The sequence below is a fragment of the Palaemon carinicauda genome, chromosome 30 (assembly GCF_036898095.1).
Source record: "Palaemon carinicauda isolate YSFRI2023 chromosome 30, ASM3689809v2, whole genome shotgun sequence".
Taxonomy (NCBI): Eukaryota; Metazoa; Arthropoda; class Malacostraca; order Decapoda; family Palaemonidae; genus Palaemon; species Palaemon carinicauda.
The window spans coordinates 52,174,758-52,191,544 of record NC_090754.1 but is presented as its reverse complement, the minus strand read 5'-3'; the positions used below and the strand labels follow the sequence as shown (position 1 = coordinate 52,191,544).

The following is a 16,787-nucleotide window of genomic DNA, read 5'->3' as shown; positions in this document are numbered from 1 at the left end:
TGATCCTAAATGGGTTTTACGGCAAGACATGCAGAATATGCTTGCCTCCCTTATGGAAGACTATTCTGCCGATTAGTCCGTTGAGCCTAGCCGTTTATCTCATCGAGATCCTGGCTGTCAACCAACCTAACGTTCCTTTGTGCTTCCTGTTGACGTTGGCGTAGCTAAGTCACGTCAATCAGGTTGTTTAGAACCACACTCGATGCGGTCTCGTGTGGATTTTCAGCCACATTTGGACGTTAGGCCACTTGCTGATGCTCCTGTTGACGTTCAGGACGTTCGCTAACAATCGGAGTTGACTTGTTTTAACGCTGTGCGTCAACCTCCGCATTCTAGAGTTGTTTTGACTGCTCATTCTAGGCAGTCAAAGCAGTCTCGAGTGGACGCTGTGCGTCCTCACGCACCTGTTGTTGTTGACAGTTCACAGACTGTCAAGCAGTTACATGACGTTGCGTCCTGGTCTCTCGCACCTGTTGTTGTTGACAGTTCAGACTGTCAAGCAGTTACATGACGTTGCGTCCTGGTCCGCTACTAATGCACCAGTGCGTGTGGAATCTGCTTGTAAAGCATTGCCACCACGGTAGGTCTCTCCCTTGCTTGAGACTCAGCTATTATCGGACAAGGTTCCTTTAGATGAGGAAGTTGCTGTTCCCCCTCCTACTGATATTCCCTTGAGGACTCTGTCAGACGGAGAGGAGCCTAAAGCTGCTTAGCCCTCTATGGACTTTAATTAAATCATGCTGATTTTTAAGGATCTTTGTCCGGATCTCTTTGTAACTGCTGCTCCTCGTTCGCCTAAACGTCAGAGCTTACACTAGGCCTAGCTACTTCGAAGCCGTTGTTTATAAGCTAGTGCTCTCTCGCTCTCCTAGAGAGCTTTACGTTTGCTAGGCGACTGGTTTATCACCAGGAGGAGTTTGGGGGATACAGCCTTTGCTTTCCCTTCTTTTAAACTGGCTTACGAGCCTTTGAAGTTTTGCTGTACATTATGTCATGCATAAACAAGGCTTTCAGGGATGGAAAGCGGTACCGCCTCAGTCGCTAACCCCGTCTGTTGCCGCACCTGCTCCCGTAGACCCTAAATGGGCTTTGCTGCAAGACATGCAGTCCAAGCTTGCGTCCTTGATGGAGGACTTTAATGCGGAGAAGGTTGCTGCTGAACCTTCTGGCCAACAACCTTCCAAGCGGTCGGTTGTACGCCCTGTTGACGCTGAGGTAACCTTCTCGCGTCTACCAGTTGAGGTGGTTCCTCCACCGATGCGACCCAGTGTGGGTTGCCAGCCGCACGTTGACGTTAAGCGACGCTCGGAGGTGGTTGTTGACGTTCAGGACGTTCAACAACCATCAGAGGTGACTTGTTTTGACGCGGTGCGTCAACCTCCGCAACCCGGTATGGTGTTGACTGCACAACCCAGACGGTCTAGACAGTCTCGGGTGGACGCTGTGCGTCCTCGCGCACCCATGGTTGTTGACAGTTCACAGACTGTGCAGCAGTTCCATGATATTGCGTCCGGCTCCGTCACGCATGCACCAGTGCGACCGGACTCAGCGAGCCAGACGTTGCCCACTCCGTTGCCGTTTCCTCATCCGTTTTCGGATGAGGAACTATCTGATGAGGACGTTGCTGAACAACAAGACGATCAGCCCCCAGAATAGATCAAGCCCTGCTATCCATCCAGAAGATGCTGAAGAAGGAACGCTGCTCAGTCAGGCTGTGGATGAGTCTGGTGGGGACGCTGTGAACATCCCTGGAACAGTTTGTATCACTAGGAAGACTACACCTCCGTCCTCTTCAATACCATCTGGCTTTTCACTGGAAAAAGGACAAGACGCTAGAAGCGGTCTCGATCCCGATTTCCGGAAAGATAAAGTCTTGTCTGACTTGGTGGAAGGACAATATCAACCTAAGAGAGGGTCTTCCCCTGGCTGTTCAGACTCCCCACCACGTTCTCTTCTCTGACGCATCGGACTTGGGCTGGGGCACGACACTGGACGGTCGGGAATGCTCAGGTCTGTGGAACTCGAGTCAGAGGAGCATGTATATCAACTGCAAGGAGCTGTTGGCAGTTCATCTGGCCTTAAAAAGCTTCGAGTATCTCCTTCGAGGCAAAGTGGTGGAAGTAAACTCGGACAACACCACGGCCTTGGCGTACATCTCCAAACAAGGAGGTACCCACTCACTGACGTTGTACGAGATCGCAAGGGACCTGCTCATCTGGTCAAAAGGTCAAGACATCTCCCTAGTAACGAGGTTCATCCAAGGCGACTTGAACGTCATAGCAGATTGTCTCAGTCGGAAAGGGCAAGTAATTCCAACCGAATGGACCCTCCACAAGGATGTGTGCAAGAGACTTTGGGCCACTTGGGGTCAACCAACCATAGATCTCTTTGCAACCTCGCTGACCAAGAGGCTTCCAATCTATTGCTCCCCAGTCCCGGACCCAGCAGCAATACATATAGATGCCTTCCTCCTAGATTGGTCACATCTGGATCTCTACGCATTCCCACCGTTCAAGATTGTCAACAAGGTACTGCAGAAGTTCGCCTCTCACGAAGGGACAAGGTTGACGTTAGTTGCTCCCCTCTGGCCCGCGAGAGAATGGTTCACCGAGGTACTTCGATGGTTAGTAGACGTTCCCAGAAGTCTTCCTCTAAGGGTAGACCTTCTACGTCAGCCACACGTAAAGAAGGTACACCAAAGCCTCCACGCTCTTCGTCTGACTGCCTTCAGACTATCGAAAGACTCTCGAGAGCTAGAGGCTTTTCGAAGGAGGCAGCCAGTGCGATTGCTAGAGCAAGGAGAGCGTCTACCATTAGAGTCTACCAATCGAAGTGGGAAGTCTTCCGAGACTGGTGCAAGTCGGTTTCTGTATCCTCGACCAGTACCTCTGTAGCTCAAATAGCTGATTTTCTCTTATACCTGAGAAAAGGACGATCCCTTTCAGCTCCCACTATCAAGGGCTACAGAAGCATGTTGGCATCGGTCTTCCGGCATAGAGGCTTAGATCTTTCCAACAATAAAGATCTGCAAGACCTCCTTAAGTCTTTTGAGACCACCAAGGAGCGTCGTTTGGCTACCCCTGGATGGAATTTAGACGTGGTACTAAGATTCCTCATGTCAGACAGGTTTGAGCCGTTACAATCAGCCTCCCTGAAAGATCTCACTCTTAAGACTCTTTTCCTGGTATGCTTAGCTTCGGCTAAAAGAGTCAGTGAGATTCATGCCTTCAGCAAGAACATTGGATTTTCGTCGGAAAAAGCTACTTGTTCGCTGCAACTTGGTTTTCTAGCCAAAAATGAGCTGCCTTCTCGGCCTTGGCCTAAATCTTTCGATATTCCCAGCTTATCGGAGATCGTAGGCAATGAACTAGAAAGAGTCTTATGCCCTGTTAGAGCTCTTAAGTTCTATTTAAAGCGCACTAAACCTTTACGAGGCCAATCTGAAGCTTTATGGTGTTCAGTTAAGAAACCATCCTTGCCTATGTCAAAGAATGCTTTGTCATACTTTATCAGATTGCTAATACGAGAAGCTCATTCACATCTGAGTGAGGAAGACCGAGCTTTGCTTAAAGTGAAGACGCACAAAGTTAGAGCTGTAGCAACTTCCGTGGCCTTTAAGCAAAATAGATCTCTGCAAAGTATAATGGACGCAACCTATTGGAGAAGCAAGTCAGTGTTCGCGTCATTTTACTTGAAAGATGTCCAGTCTCTTTACGAGAACTGCTACACACTGGGACCATTCGTAGCAGCGAGTGCAGTAGTGGGGGAGGGCTCAACCACTACAATTCCTTAATTCCATATCCTTTTAATCTGTCTCTTGAAATGTTTTTAATGTTGTTTTTATGGGTTGTCCGGAAGGCTAAGAAGCCTTTCGCATCCTGGTTGATTTGGCGGGTGGTCAAAGTCATTTCTTGAGAAGCGCCTAGATTAGGGGTTTGATGAGGTCCTGTTGTATGGGTTGCACCCCTTGATACTTCAGCTCCTAGGGGTCTGTCAGCATCCTAAGAGGATCGCGAGGCTCCGTAAGGAAGACGTACTTATAAGGCAGAGTAATTGTCTAAGTCGACTTCCTTACCAGGTACCTATTTATTTTGTTTTTGTTATATTGATAACTTCTAAAATGAAATAAAAACTCTTAGCTCATAAGATGTAAACATATTTAACTGGTCTCTACCCACCACCCTGGGTGTGAATCAGCTATATATTCACCGGCTAAGTTAAATATTTAAAAATATTTTAATTTTAAAATAAATTTTTGAATATACTTACCCGGTGAATATATAAATTAAACGACCCTCCCTTCCTCCCCAATAGAGACGCAGTGGGATGAGAAGAAATTGAGTCTTTGTTTACATTGAGTATGGTATCTGGCCGACAGTTGGCGCTGATGGGCACACCCGCAACCTGTGTAGCGATCGCTGGCGAGTTTTTTGTACAGTTTTTTGTCTGTCGAGCAACAGAGTTGCAGCTATATATTCACTGGGTAAGTATATTCAAAAATTTATTTTATAATTAAAGTATCATTATTATATATAGATTTTGTTTTAACAAACTAAAGTAATCTGTGTTTTTTAATTATTAGATTAAGAATTCATGCCGACTACCAGGATAGGTTTGATAGTAACTAGTTTCCAGTAAATATGGGTGTGAAAATTTATCTTACAAGTAAAGAATTTGGCTGTAGTAGAATGTGTGGTTGACATTGAAGGGTTTTAAGAGTGAAATATTTTCATATATATTTTACTGAAGGTGACTTGTTTATATATTTTGCATTAAAGTTACCATCATACCATTAGTGGATTTCTCATGGAATATTTTAAGATCAACTAGCTGCTTTCAGCTCATTTTTTGTCAGACAAACCCCCTTTTTTTATGAAATTTACTTGAACCTGAATGAATCTAATTTTAACGAGTTAAAGTTTAAATCTTATGCAATATCTGAATAGAAGATACAGAGTTTTTCAAAGTCTAACAGTGGTCTTCATATGGTTTCAGTGGTACCCATTTAATACCATATTGACAGTTTGCTGGAGCATTTTCAAATTTAACCCTCTAAGAATTGTCTTTTTTTTTTTGGGGGGGGGTGTATGAAGATTAAGGTGAGCACTAATTGCTGTACTGTACAGTAGTTGAAAAAGTTTTAACCAGATAATCAACAAAATCCAAGTGCTGATATTGCATTTATATATGATGCAATGAAGATATTTTACTGAAAAACTTTTGAACTACTACTTGCAATTCATTCAACTTGAAAACTTAATACTAGATCAGATAATTTCTTAAATATGGAATTGTGCAGACAGATTTTATACTTTCTATTTACCCAATACAGTACTGTACATGCAGGTAAAGGAAAGAAGGGTGTCTTGAAATATTTAACCCAGATGTATTTGCATGTCATCAGTTTTTCAAGTACCATAAACAATTTGATGGAGAAACTGATTCCTTGTGTGTATTGGCTAGACCAGCGTTTCTCAACCTTTGATAGCCCATGGCCCCCCTCACCGAGTGGTTAACACTCGTGGCCCCCTGCCCTTCAATAAAAAAAATGCAGATTTTGTTTTATGTTGTTTATTTAGTCACTAAAATTATAAATCAAAGTAAAAATTTTTGCTGAACAATATAATCAATGAGACACTTGCTGTTGGGCTCGTGTGACGAGGCCTCTTATGTCCGGCTCCGTCTTGGACACAGCAAGGCAAATATCGTTCCCAACATCAAGACGGTTTCTGGACTTCGTTTTAATGGTCGCCAGGTCAGAAAATCCAGACTCGCAAAGGTATATTGTGGCGAATTGAACGTGCATTTCGGATGCCTTCTTGCTGAGTAGTGGATATGCATCCTGAACAGACAACCAGAAGCTGGAGAGGTCTTCTCTGTTACTGAAGGCCAGCTTCATTGCTTTTGAGACCTTCAACTCTGCGAGCTCCTCTGCTTCGTCTTCAGTAGGTTCAATTTCGGTGTTGAATGGGTCTCTGTGCCATGGAACATCCAATGGAGCATCGTCGAAATAAGATTTGAACTCAGCGGAGAGAATGTTGAGATGTCCAATGATGCAATCTTTGATGACGATGGGAGGTTCAATCCTCTGCGTCTGCAGATGTCCACTCGTGGCCCCCCGGTTGAGAAACGCTGGGCTAGACTGTGCAGTAATTCCATTAGCTATGATCATGTGGAAGGTATGGTGATTTCCCTTGCATTTATTGTAAAGGAATTTATGCTGGTAACCGAAGTGTGCATAGAGCTGCTTTTCTCTTCCATGGCAAAGTATTTATGCTGGTAACTGAACTGTGCATAGAACTTTTTCTCTTCCGTGGCAAAGTATTTATGCTGGTAGCTGAACTGCGCATAGGACTTTTTCTCTTCCGTGGCAAAGTATTTATGCTGGTAGCTTAACTGCGCATAGGACTTTTTCTCTTCCACGGCAAAGTATTTATGCTGGTAACTGAACTGAGCATAGAACTGTTTTTCTCTTCCATGGCAAAGTATTTATGCTGGTAACTGAACTGAGCATAGAGCTGATTTTCTCCTCCATGGCAAAGTATTTATGCTGGTAACTGAACTGTGCATAGAACTTTTTCTCTTTCGTGGCAAAGTATTTATGCTGGTACTGTAGCTGAACTGCGCATAGGACTTTTGCTCTTCCGTGGCAAAGTATTTATGCTGGTAGGTGAACTGCGCATAGGACTTTTTCTCTTCCACGGCAAAGTATTTATGCTGGTAACTGAACTGAGCATAGAACTGTTTTTCTCTTCCATGGCAAAGTATTTATGCTGGTAACTGAACTGAGCATAGAGCTGATTTTCTCTTCCATGGCAAAGTATTTATGCTGGTAACTGAACTGTGCATAGAACTTTTTCTCTTCCATGGCAAAGTATTTATGCTCGTATCTGAACTGGGCATAGGACTTTTTCTCTTCCGTGGCAAAGTATTTATGCTGGTAGGTGAACTGTGCATAGGACTTTTTCTCTTCCACCCCAAAGTATTTATACTGGTAACTGAACTGAGCATAGAACTGTTTTTCTCTTCCATGGCAAAGTATTTACGCTGGTAACTGAACTGAGCATAGAGCTGATTTTCTCCTCCATGGCAAAGTATTTATGCTGGTAACTGAACTGTGCATAGAACTTTTTCTCTTCCATGGCAAAGTATGTATGCTGGTAACTGAATTGAGCATAGAACTGTTTTTCTCTTCCATGGCAAAGTATTTATGCTGGTAACTGAACTGTGCATAGAACTTTTTCTCTTCCATGGCAAAGTATGTATGCTGGTAACTGAATTGAGCATAGAACTGTTTTTCTCTTCCATGGCAAAGTATTTATGCTGGTAACTGAACTGTGCATAGAACTTTTTCTCTTTCATGGCAAAGTATTTATGCTGGTAACTGAACTGAGCATAGGACTTTTTCTCTTCCATGGCAAAGTATTTATGCTGGTAACTGAACTGAGCATAGAGCTGCTTTTCTCCCCCATGGCAAAGTATTTATGCTGGTAACTGAACTGTTCATAGGAACTGTTTTTCATATCCGTGGCAGTCCAGTGTGTAGGGTAATGCTATGGTTAAATATAAGCTGGTTGTAGGGATTGTCTTGCTGTTACTGGAGGAGTCTAAGCTCATTCATCATAAATTATGAGAAAATATATTGTTCACATTTGTGTAGAACAATTGAATTGACTTAGCAGATGATATTTTATGAACAAATTGAAGAGGAACATTGTAATTTGTACTACAAACCTGAAATACCATCGAGGAATAATTTCCAGCACAAAAAATAAGTTGCCTGATGAGAATCATACTTTTTATGCTCAACTAACCTCGAGTTAGTAAAAGTAGTTTGTTGAAGATTTCATCTCTCGGTGATTTTATGCTTCATTCTGCCCTGTAGTTAATTACTATGAACACAGAGCATCAAGATACTGTATTACTTGTTCCAATTCATGGGGTTTTTCAATGTTATCTTGCTGAATTTATAGAATTGTCTTTTGGCAATTTTTTTTCCTTTTTAAAATGATTGGTAGGGCCACCACTTTTAATATCCTGATGTTATTCCATCTCTGGAAACAAATATTATGGCATCTAACCATGTCTTAAGTTTGACATACCAAAGGTATGTAAATTCAAACCATAAGAGAATAAGTTTGACATAGCAATGTAATGTAAACTCAGACCATAAGAGAACAAGAAGCATTTAGGATTGACAAGACATCCAAAGATTTGTCCAGGAATTTACATAATCTGCCACATTTATTGTTGAGTAGATGTCTTAATTTCCATGCAAGCTGCATTTCTGAATTCAAATGCCATAGTTGGCTAATATGAACATTGTAGTGCCATTGGCTTTTGTTACATTTCAGTCTCAAGCAAATACACAATAGACTCCTGCTGGATGTTAAAGGTACACGTAAGTTTCAGCTACCGTAATGATTCTTAGAAGTGTTCACACATAACTTGAAGGGATACGGTTCAAAGGTTATGCATTGGTTTTTGGTCAAGAACAACTTATTCATGCTCAAACTGTAAGCTTCGTATGACCTAATTGGGTCATTTTACATACAGAACTATGCATGTGACAATTCAAAGTAGTTATAATTAGGTGCTTTTGACAGGTTCTATAAGTCATTTATAAGCTGTCAAAATATAGACTGGGGTCTTTTTGTTCATTTTACATTTCAACAATGGCACATGCATCCGATACAGCAGGAAAGTTGCTCTTTGTTACAGCATGCAAGTTGCTCTTCACAAAGAAAACTTCATTCATTTTGGGCCTCCTACCAGCACAGTCAAATTATGCAACAGCATTTAAACAAGTTAAAAATTTAGCTGGTATGGAAATCTCTCACGGAGTTCCTCTGACATGTAAATTTCAAGATGGGGGTATTTTAAGACCACATTATTGCAATTTTGGACTTTTCTTTTCTCATTGAATTTGTTCTTGAGGCTACTAAGTGATGGAAGTTGGTCATACGAAAGGCCAAGTGGAAGTACTGTATTCCATGCTTTAAGTGTTGCACTGTAGATTTTATTTAAGGATTTGGCCCCTATCTGCACCCACCTTTAAGGCTTTCCTTTGTTGTTTACTTAACATTTTTTCATATCTCCTTTATTTCATCTTATTGTTAGACATCTTAGCAATTTTGGGTAAAGGCAGTTTTCACACAAGTGACCCTTGGTGCTGGTTGACTTCTTTGGTCCACTACTGGACCATATAGCCCCAATTTCCATGAGTCACAAAAGTGGATCAAAAGATAAGACAAACCTCGAGGCCAAAGGGTGGCTTTAAAGTGTTTAGTGCTGTCTTTGGGTTCCCCCACAAGACAGTGGGGAATTTATTCCTGTGTGCAGAGGAGAAGGGAAATATTACCTTTCTGTAACAAATAAAACCATGATATTTCCTGAGCTTTTGGAAGGTGTCTGTAAAGCCATTTGTGAAATGTCAATTTCTGTTGTTGCAAGAGAAATTTTTAAATAAAAAGTGTAAATTAGTAGATGTAGATCATTGTATTTTTTGTGAAAGTAATTTGTATAAAGCCAATTTTTTTTCTGCAGTGTAAATAAAAAGAGCATAATAATGTACTGTTTCCTAAGTTTCATCTCCCAAAATGTAGCCAGAATTGTCAATCCGTATAAAGTAGTTAACAGTAAATATAGGAAATATGTTAATCTAAAGTGCATATGGTAGAGATATTTAGATTTTTAGGGCTTTGTTTGATTAATTTAAGTATCCAAGTTTTGCTTTAAACTCCATAATGCTTAATTATTGTAAGGTTAATTTGGTAGCTGTAATTATTAAGCAAGCTATGACTTAATGTGCAAAAATAGTGAGGAATTCTTATTTCATTCAAATGTTACATTTATAAGTGGTATGGTTTGCAGTAAATGTTTTGATATGTGGTATCATAGTTAAAGAATGTTTCTTTACATTTATTCTAGTGTCTTAGTCTATTTGCAGTTTCTTAGAATTGCAAACTATAAAAAAAAAGATGATACCTGAATATTGTTTTTTATCAAAGGCATGGCCAGCAACATTAAAGTTCTGCACTTGGTTTCCATGAGGATGGCTGGCTGTGTGTGTATTCACTTTTACCAATCTCTGTGGCTGGCTTTTGGCTTAAATTTTGTAATCCAACCCATGGTTTCCATTTTTGTTTAATGCTGCTAACTTGGGCACTTCTCTGGGATCCAAGATCCAGTTTTATGTTCCTTTTAATTCCTTTGGTTGTGATATTGTAAATTTTCTTATTGGTACTTTGCCTGTCACCCTTTTTTCCCCATGGCCATCAGACATTTTGATATTTGAGTTTTATCATCCCTCTTGTCATTGTAATGTGTCTTGAATGAGTTGAGAAAACGAAAAGTTTGTTCTATCTATTTACCAGGGCACTTCCCCCAATTTTGGGGGCAAAACGGGACTTTTCCTCTCCGCTCCTCCCAGCCTGACGAAGGATTCAATAGAGTTTGTTGGTACAGTACTGCTAGTGTGCCACAGCCCACCCTCCTCCATTATCCACCACAAATGAAGTTTCGTATGCTGAATTCATTCCAGCAACTAGCAGTTTTGTTACATAATGGGCACATTTGTGATTTGGATTTTGCTTCATATGACATATCACAGTTAGCTGCAAATGACAAGATGATGACGGAGTTTATTGGGAGCTACTGCGTTTTGCTATCTTTGGTAATATTTCTTTTGGCTATATTTTTATTACATTAAGATCTCTAGGTATTTGATTGCTGTTGGTTCTTGTCCCTTCTGGACACTTGCAACTACGTGATATGATTCCCGATTACTGCAGTTAGTTTGCCTCCGACACACCAGACACTATTTCTGCCTCTTGTGATCTTGGCATATGCTCTTCTGAACTTTTCTTTTTAATCCAGGTTATTCTTTTCACTAATAGTACATAACTTCCAATACTATACTCTTCCTCACACTGTCCAATAATTTGATTGCCACTAATTGGACCAACTACTCTCCATTTTCTGAAATATTTTGAGAAGTGGAAAAGTGGTGAGTTAAGCTTTGTGCAGAGGAATCGGGACACACGACCTTCCTGGAGCAAAGAAAACTAGGAATTCCTGAGCATTTGGAAGATATCTTCCTAAAGCCATCTGTCAAATGTCAATTTCTGCCATTGCAGGAGTTAATTAAATGAAAAGTATGAATTAGTGCTTCCGGTAGAAGCAGATCATTGTATTTTTGTGAAAGTAATTTATAAAAGCTCGAGTTTTTCTCCAGTGTAAATAAAAAGAGCATCGTAATATACTGTTTGTTTAGTTTCAGCTCCCAAAATGTAGCCATAATTTTTAATCCTTATACAGTAGGGACAGTAATTATAGGATACAGTTCTGTATAAGTTAATCTGAAGTGCTTAAGGTTCTGAGATATAAATTTTTAAGTGCTTTGTTTGATTAACGTAAGGACCCAATTTTTGCTTTAAATTTCATAATGCTTAATGATGATAATGTTAATTTGGTAGCTGTAATTATTAGATAAGCTATGACTTTTAAATCTGCAAAAATAGTAAAGAATCCTTATATTAAATTTACATTGGCAGTAAATGTAATTTTGTGGTACCATAGTTAAGAAAAATTTTTCTTTTCTTTCAATTAATCATAGTTTCTTGGTCTATTTGCATTTTCTTAGGAATACAATCTGTTCTTACAAAAAAAAAAAAAAAAAACTTACCCGAAATTATTTTATCATATGCAAGATCAGCTTCATTAAATGAAACTCCTGGTTCCATAAGTGTAGCTTTCTCTGTGTATATACTCGTAGTATCCACAAGTGTAGCTTTCTCTGTGTATATAGTATTCACTTTCACCAGTCTTGGTGCCTAGCTTTTGGTTTATATTTAATAATGCAGTACAAGGTTTCCTATTTTTTAATGCTGCTAACTTAGGCACCACTCTAGGTTCCAATTTTGTTCAGTGCTGCTAACTTAGGCACCACTCTAGGTTTCAATTTTGTTCAGTGCTGCTAACTTAGGCACCACTCAAGGTTCCAATTTTGTTCAGTGCTGCTAACTTAGGCACCACTCTAGGTTCCAATTTTGTTCAGTGCTGCTAACTTAGGCACCACTCTAGGTTCCAATTTTGTTCAGTGCTGCTAACTTAGGCACCACTCTAGGTTTCAATTTTGTTCAGTGCTGCTAACTTAGGCACCACTCAAGGTTCCAATTTTGTTCAGTGCTGCTAACTTAGGCACCACTCTAGGTTCCAATTTTGTTCAGTGCTGCTAACTTAGGCACCACTCAAGGTTCCAATTTTGTTCAGTGCTGCTAACTTAGGCACCACTCTAGGTTCCAATTTTGTTCAGTGCTGCTAACTTAGGCACCACTCAAGGTTCCAATTTTGTTCAGTGCTGCTAACTTAGGCACCACTCTAGGTTCCAATTTTGTTCAGTGCTGCTAACTTAGGCACCACTCAAGGTTCCAATTTTGTTCAGTGCTGCTAACTTAGGCACCACTCAAGGTACCAATTTTGTTCAGTGCTGCTAACTTAGGCACCACTCAAGGTTCCAATTTTGTTCAGTGCTGCTAACTTAGGCACCACTCTAGGTTCCAATTTTGTTCAGTGCTGCTAACTTAGGCACCACTCAAGGTTCCAATTTTGTTCAGTGCTGCTAACTTAGGCACCACTCTAGGTTCCAATTTTGTTCAGTGCTGCTAACTTAGGCACCACTCTAGGTTCCAATTTTGTTCAGTGCTGCTAACTTAGGCACCACTCTAGGTTCCAATTTTGTTTAGTGCTGCTAACTTAGGCACCTAGTGCCTATTTTGTTCAGTAATGCTAACTTAGGCACCACTCTAGGTTCCAATTTTATTCTTATTAATTCCCTTTGATTATATAATATTGTGAATTTTCTTAATGGTGCTTTGTCTGTCCTTTTTACTTCATGGCCATCAGTCATTTTAATACTTTGAATTTTATAAATTTTGAAATTGTAACGTCTTAAATGAGTTGAGGAAATGAAACTACTGTAATTACTGTATTAATTCCGGTAATTATCAGTTATGTTACATTATTGGCATGGTTGAAGATCTTTGTGATTCTGCTTCACATGACATCACAGTAGACTGCTATTGACAAATTCTAGCAGCTATTTCAGTTCACTAGCTTTGCTAATTGCTATATTGGGCATATTGTTCTAACACTTGATCAATAAGTATTAAAGTTTGCTGTTGGTTCTCATCCCACCCCGATAGTGGTGCTGTTGGTATTTGTTTTTGTCCTACCCCGATACTGGCAACTACCTGTTATGATTCCTGATAACCTGTTAATTTGATTGTGACAACAGGTACTATTTCTGTCACCTCTGGTCTCAGAATATCCTCTGATGGAATTTATTTTTAATCCAGGTTATCCTTTTCATAGTAGTACAGTACAGTATTTCATATACTGTACCATACTCTTCTGCACACTTTCCTATGATTTGATTACCACGGACTAGATTACCTGCTCTGTATTTTTCAAGTACCATTGGAGAGACTATGCAGTGATAAAGATTTCTACAACTGCTATGAACTAAGACATTCTATAGGTTTGGCACCTCTGCATTGATTAGTAGTTATCTTTGAATATCATTTAATAGCCAGTTCGTTGTGGGTATCTATGAAAGATTCTATAACTGGCTCCCAAGAAAGCTAGAGCAGATTTTACTACTCAATAGGTTGATTGATAAACTTTTCAACCCCCATTGACTGCAAATTAGAATCTCTTGTCAAGATTGGAACCCCTCTTATTCTCAGAGAATTTTGCAGTACAGCCATAGCTTTCCATCTGCCATAAGTTTTAGGCAAACTGTTTAACAAACTATAACACCAATTCTTATGTACTGTTTTCACAGCTTGTGTTTAACCCTTTTACCCCCAGGCTATTTGGAAATTTCCAACCCTTATCCCCCAGGTGGTTATTTTTTTCCCTGCACATTTTGCAGTATATTTTTTTAAATTGCTCTAACAGCCTTAATTTTTGTCATAGAGAGGTCAGGTTGGTCTCATTCTCTTGGAAAATGCCTGAATTTTCTCAAAAAATTATCAAAAATATGAAAAAAAAAAATTTTATAGCATTTTTTCGCAAGGACGTACCGGTACGTCCATGGGGGGTAAAGGGATGGCTTTTGTGAAACGTACCAGTACGTCCTTTGGGGGTAAAAGGGTTAAACTATACTGTAATATGTTTGTGCCAAGTATTATAGGTTTTGCTGTAGGTATTGAAATTTTCATATGTGGTTTAGGAATTTAACTGTGCTTAAATATTCCATGAACATCTTGAGGTAGACATTATGGTTGCTTTTTAGTAGCCCCTGTCTATCAGGATTATTGTAATCGATAAAAAAAGCATTTGTATAAGAAATTTATAAAAACAAACATTTTTGGTGTAACCTACTTTTTTAAAGCTTTTCAGGAAAGGCCACAGGTTCTAAAATTGGGTTAGTCGCTTTTTAGCAGAGCATACGAAAAGAAATTTAGATTTAAGTCGGGCCGGGATTATGCTTAACAAAGAAATACTCAAGGCAGCAAGTCCTTGAGTTACCACCAATAATTTTGTTCAACCATGATTGGATGAGCAAGCCTTGCCCGGTTGCAGCTACAAACTAGCGTACATGGTAAGCATTATGACTAATCCTTGCTTTGTGCAAAAGTACTGGTTGTATCTATTTATTAGCTTTAGCAAAGTGTTTTATCAATAAAGCAATATTGCCAGATTTTATGTTGTAAATATTGGCAAGATGTATAATAGTAGGATAGTTAAAACTAAAACCAATTTGATTTTGAATAAGAAAATTTATAAAAATCATGACCTTGTTAAATATTGGTCACTGGACTAACTTTCGTGAAAGAATTTTGGTATGCTTGATGTTTATACTTAAATCTATACTTCTCAATTCAGTTTTGATTTTTATTAATTTAATTTATCTTGAAAATCTATTACACACTTTTCTATCTTACAAGATTGTTCATGGAATTTATTAATTTTGTATTTCAGAATGAAGAGTGACAAGTCCTCTCCTTTAGCACGTTAAAAAATTCACTAAGTGAAGAAAGGCTTTAATTTCAACTGATAGAAATGGAAAGAGGACCATAGAGGAGAACAGCAGTGGAAAGAGGACCATAGAGGAGAACAGCAGTGGAAAGAGGACCATAGAGGAGAACAGCAGTGGAAAGAGGACCATAGAGGAGAACAGCAGTGGAAAGAGGACCATAGAGGAGAATAGCAGTGGAAAGAGGACCATAGAGGAGAATAGCAGTGGAAAGAGGACCATAGAGGAGAATAGCAGTGGAAAGAGGACCATAGAGAACAGCAGCAGTGGAAAGAGGACCATAGAGGAGAACAGCAGTGGAAAGAGGACCATAGAGGAGAACAGCAGTGGAAAGAGGACCATAGAGGAGAACAGCAGTGGAAAGAGGACCATAGAGGAGAACAGCAGTGGAAAGAGGACCATAGAGGAGAACAGCAGTGGAAAGAGGACCATAGAGGAGAACAGCAGTGGAAAGAGGACCATAGAGGAGAACAGCAGTGGAAAGAGGACCATAGAGAACAGAGGATTAACACAAAAATGGAAATGGAAAAAGGTTTAAATGAAGATTAAATCTTAAAGGAAAAGAACAATTTTATGCATGTGAGTTTAGAGTATGAAATAAAACAAATCAGCAATTCGATGCATTTTATTTAGTAACCAATAAATGTTATGAAATTTATTTACAAGAAAAATAACCTATTTGGTTATATAGTATTGAAAGTAGATTCCTCTACTTGCTTGAAAAATTGTTTTCCTTTGCTTGAAAAATTGTTTTCCTATGTCTATTTCTTGTATCAATGAAAATAGTGCTGCATAAAGCCCAGTCCACACAAAGCATGCCCGACAGGCAGTGACCAGACCACAATAGTCTGGTAAGAATGAGGGTTAATGATGTCAGAAGCAGGAAAACCAGACTGATCTGGCAGTGCTGCCAGATCCCTGCCTTTAGTTTTCCTGCTTCTGACATCAACCCTCATCTTCACTAACTATTGTGGCCTGATATCACTGTTTGGCCGTCAGGCATGCTCGATCGTGTGGACAGGGCTTTGCAATGTTCAAGCCGTCACTTTGCGACATGCTTGAACCAAGTATTCTTGCATAGCTGTAGACTATTGGGGAACAAATCTGATCTAAAGACATGTGGGGAAAGTGAGGGCTTGAGAACATTAGTATCACACTGCTTTCATTGAAAAATAGGGGGAATGCTTGAAGGACGAACCAGGTGGTTCTTTCCCCCCAAAAAAAAAAAAATTTATAACTCCCTCTTAAACATTCTCTTCCCCCTTCTGCATAAAGAACTGTCCCCCCCCACACAATCTTCCTCTTGCCACACTACAAGTCTCATACTTTTTTCTTCACACTTCTAACTTCTCCCCCTATTTACACACATCTCCGACCCGTCGCCCTCTGTACACACTTGCACATCTAACTTTTCTTTACAATCACATCACTAACTTCTCCCCCTCTACAAATGTCTATCATCTTCTCCCCCCCCCCCCTCTGCATACATGTCTGACTCCGCTCCTCTACCCACACATCAACTCATCTCTGCACATCACTATTACTCTCCACACACACCCACACACACACACACACACCCACACACACACCTAACTTCTCCATCCCCTACATCCTTCTCTCTTAACTTTCCTCCCCCTCCTCTACACACTTCAACTCATTTCTTCCTCCTCTACACACATCTCAGACTACTACTCCTCCTTCACACTTGCGTCAAACTCCTCTCTTCCTCCACATGTTGGTCACC

General features: G+C 40.1%; 1 long non-coding RNA gene across 1 annotated transcript in view; it reads left to right on the top strand.

Annotated features, from left to right (window-relative positions):
• Positions 1–15,211, top strand: part of LOC137623779 (uncharacterized) — a 38,704-nt gene extending 23,493 nt beyond the window's left edge. Inside the window, exons 4-5 of the long non-coding RNA XR_011040636.1 lie at positions 14,399–14,608; positions 14,989–15,211. This is a non-coding gene — a long non-coding RNA (uncharacterized lncRNA). The remainder of the gene's footprint in view (positions 1–14,398; positions 14,609–14,988) is intronic.
• The last annotated feature ends 1,576 nt before the right edge of the window (positions 15,212–16,787 follow it).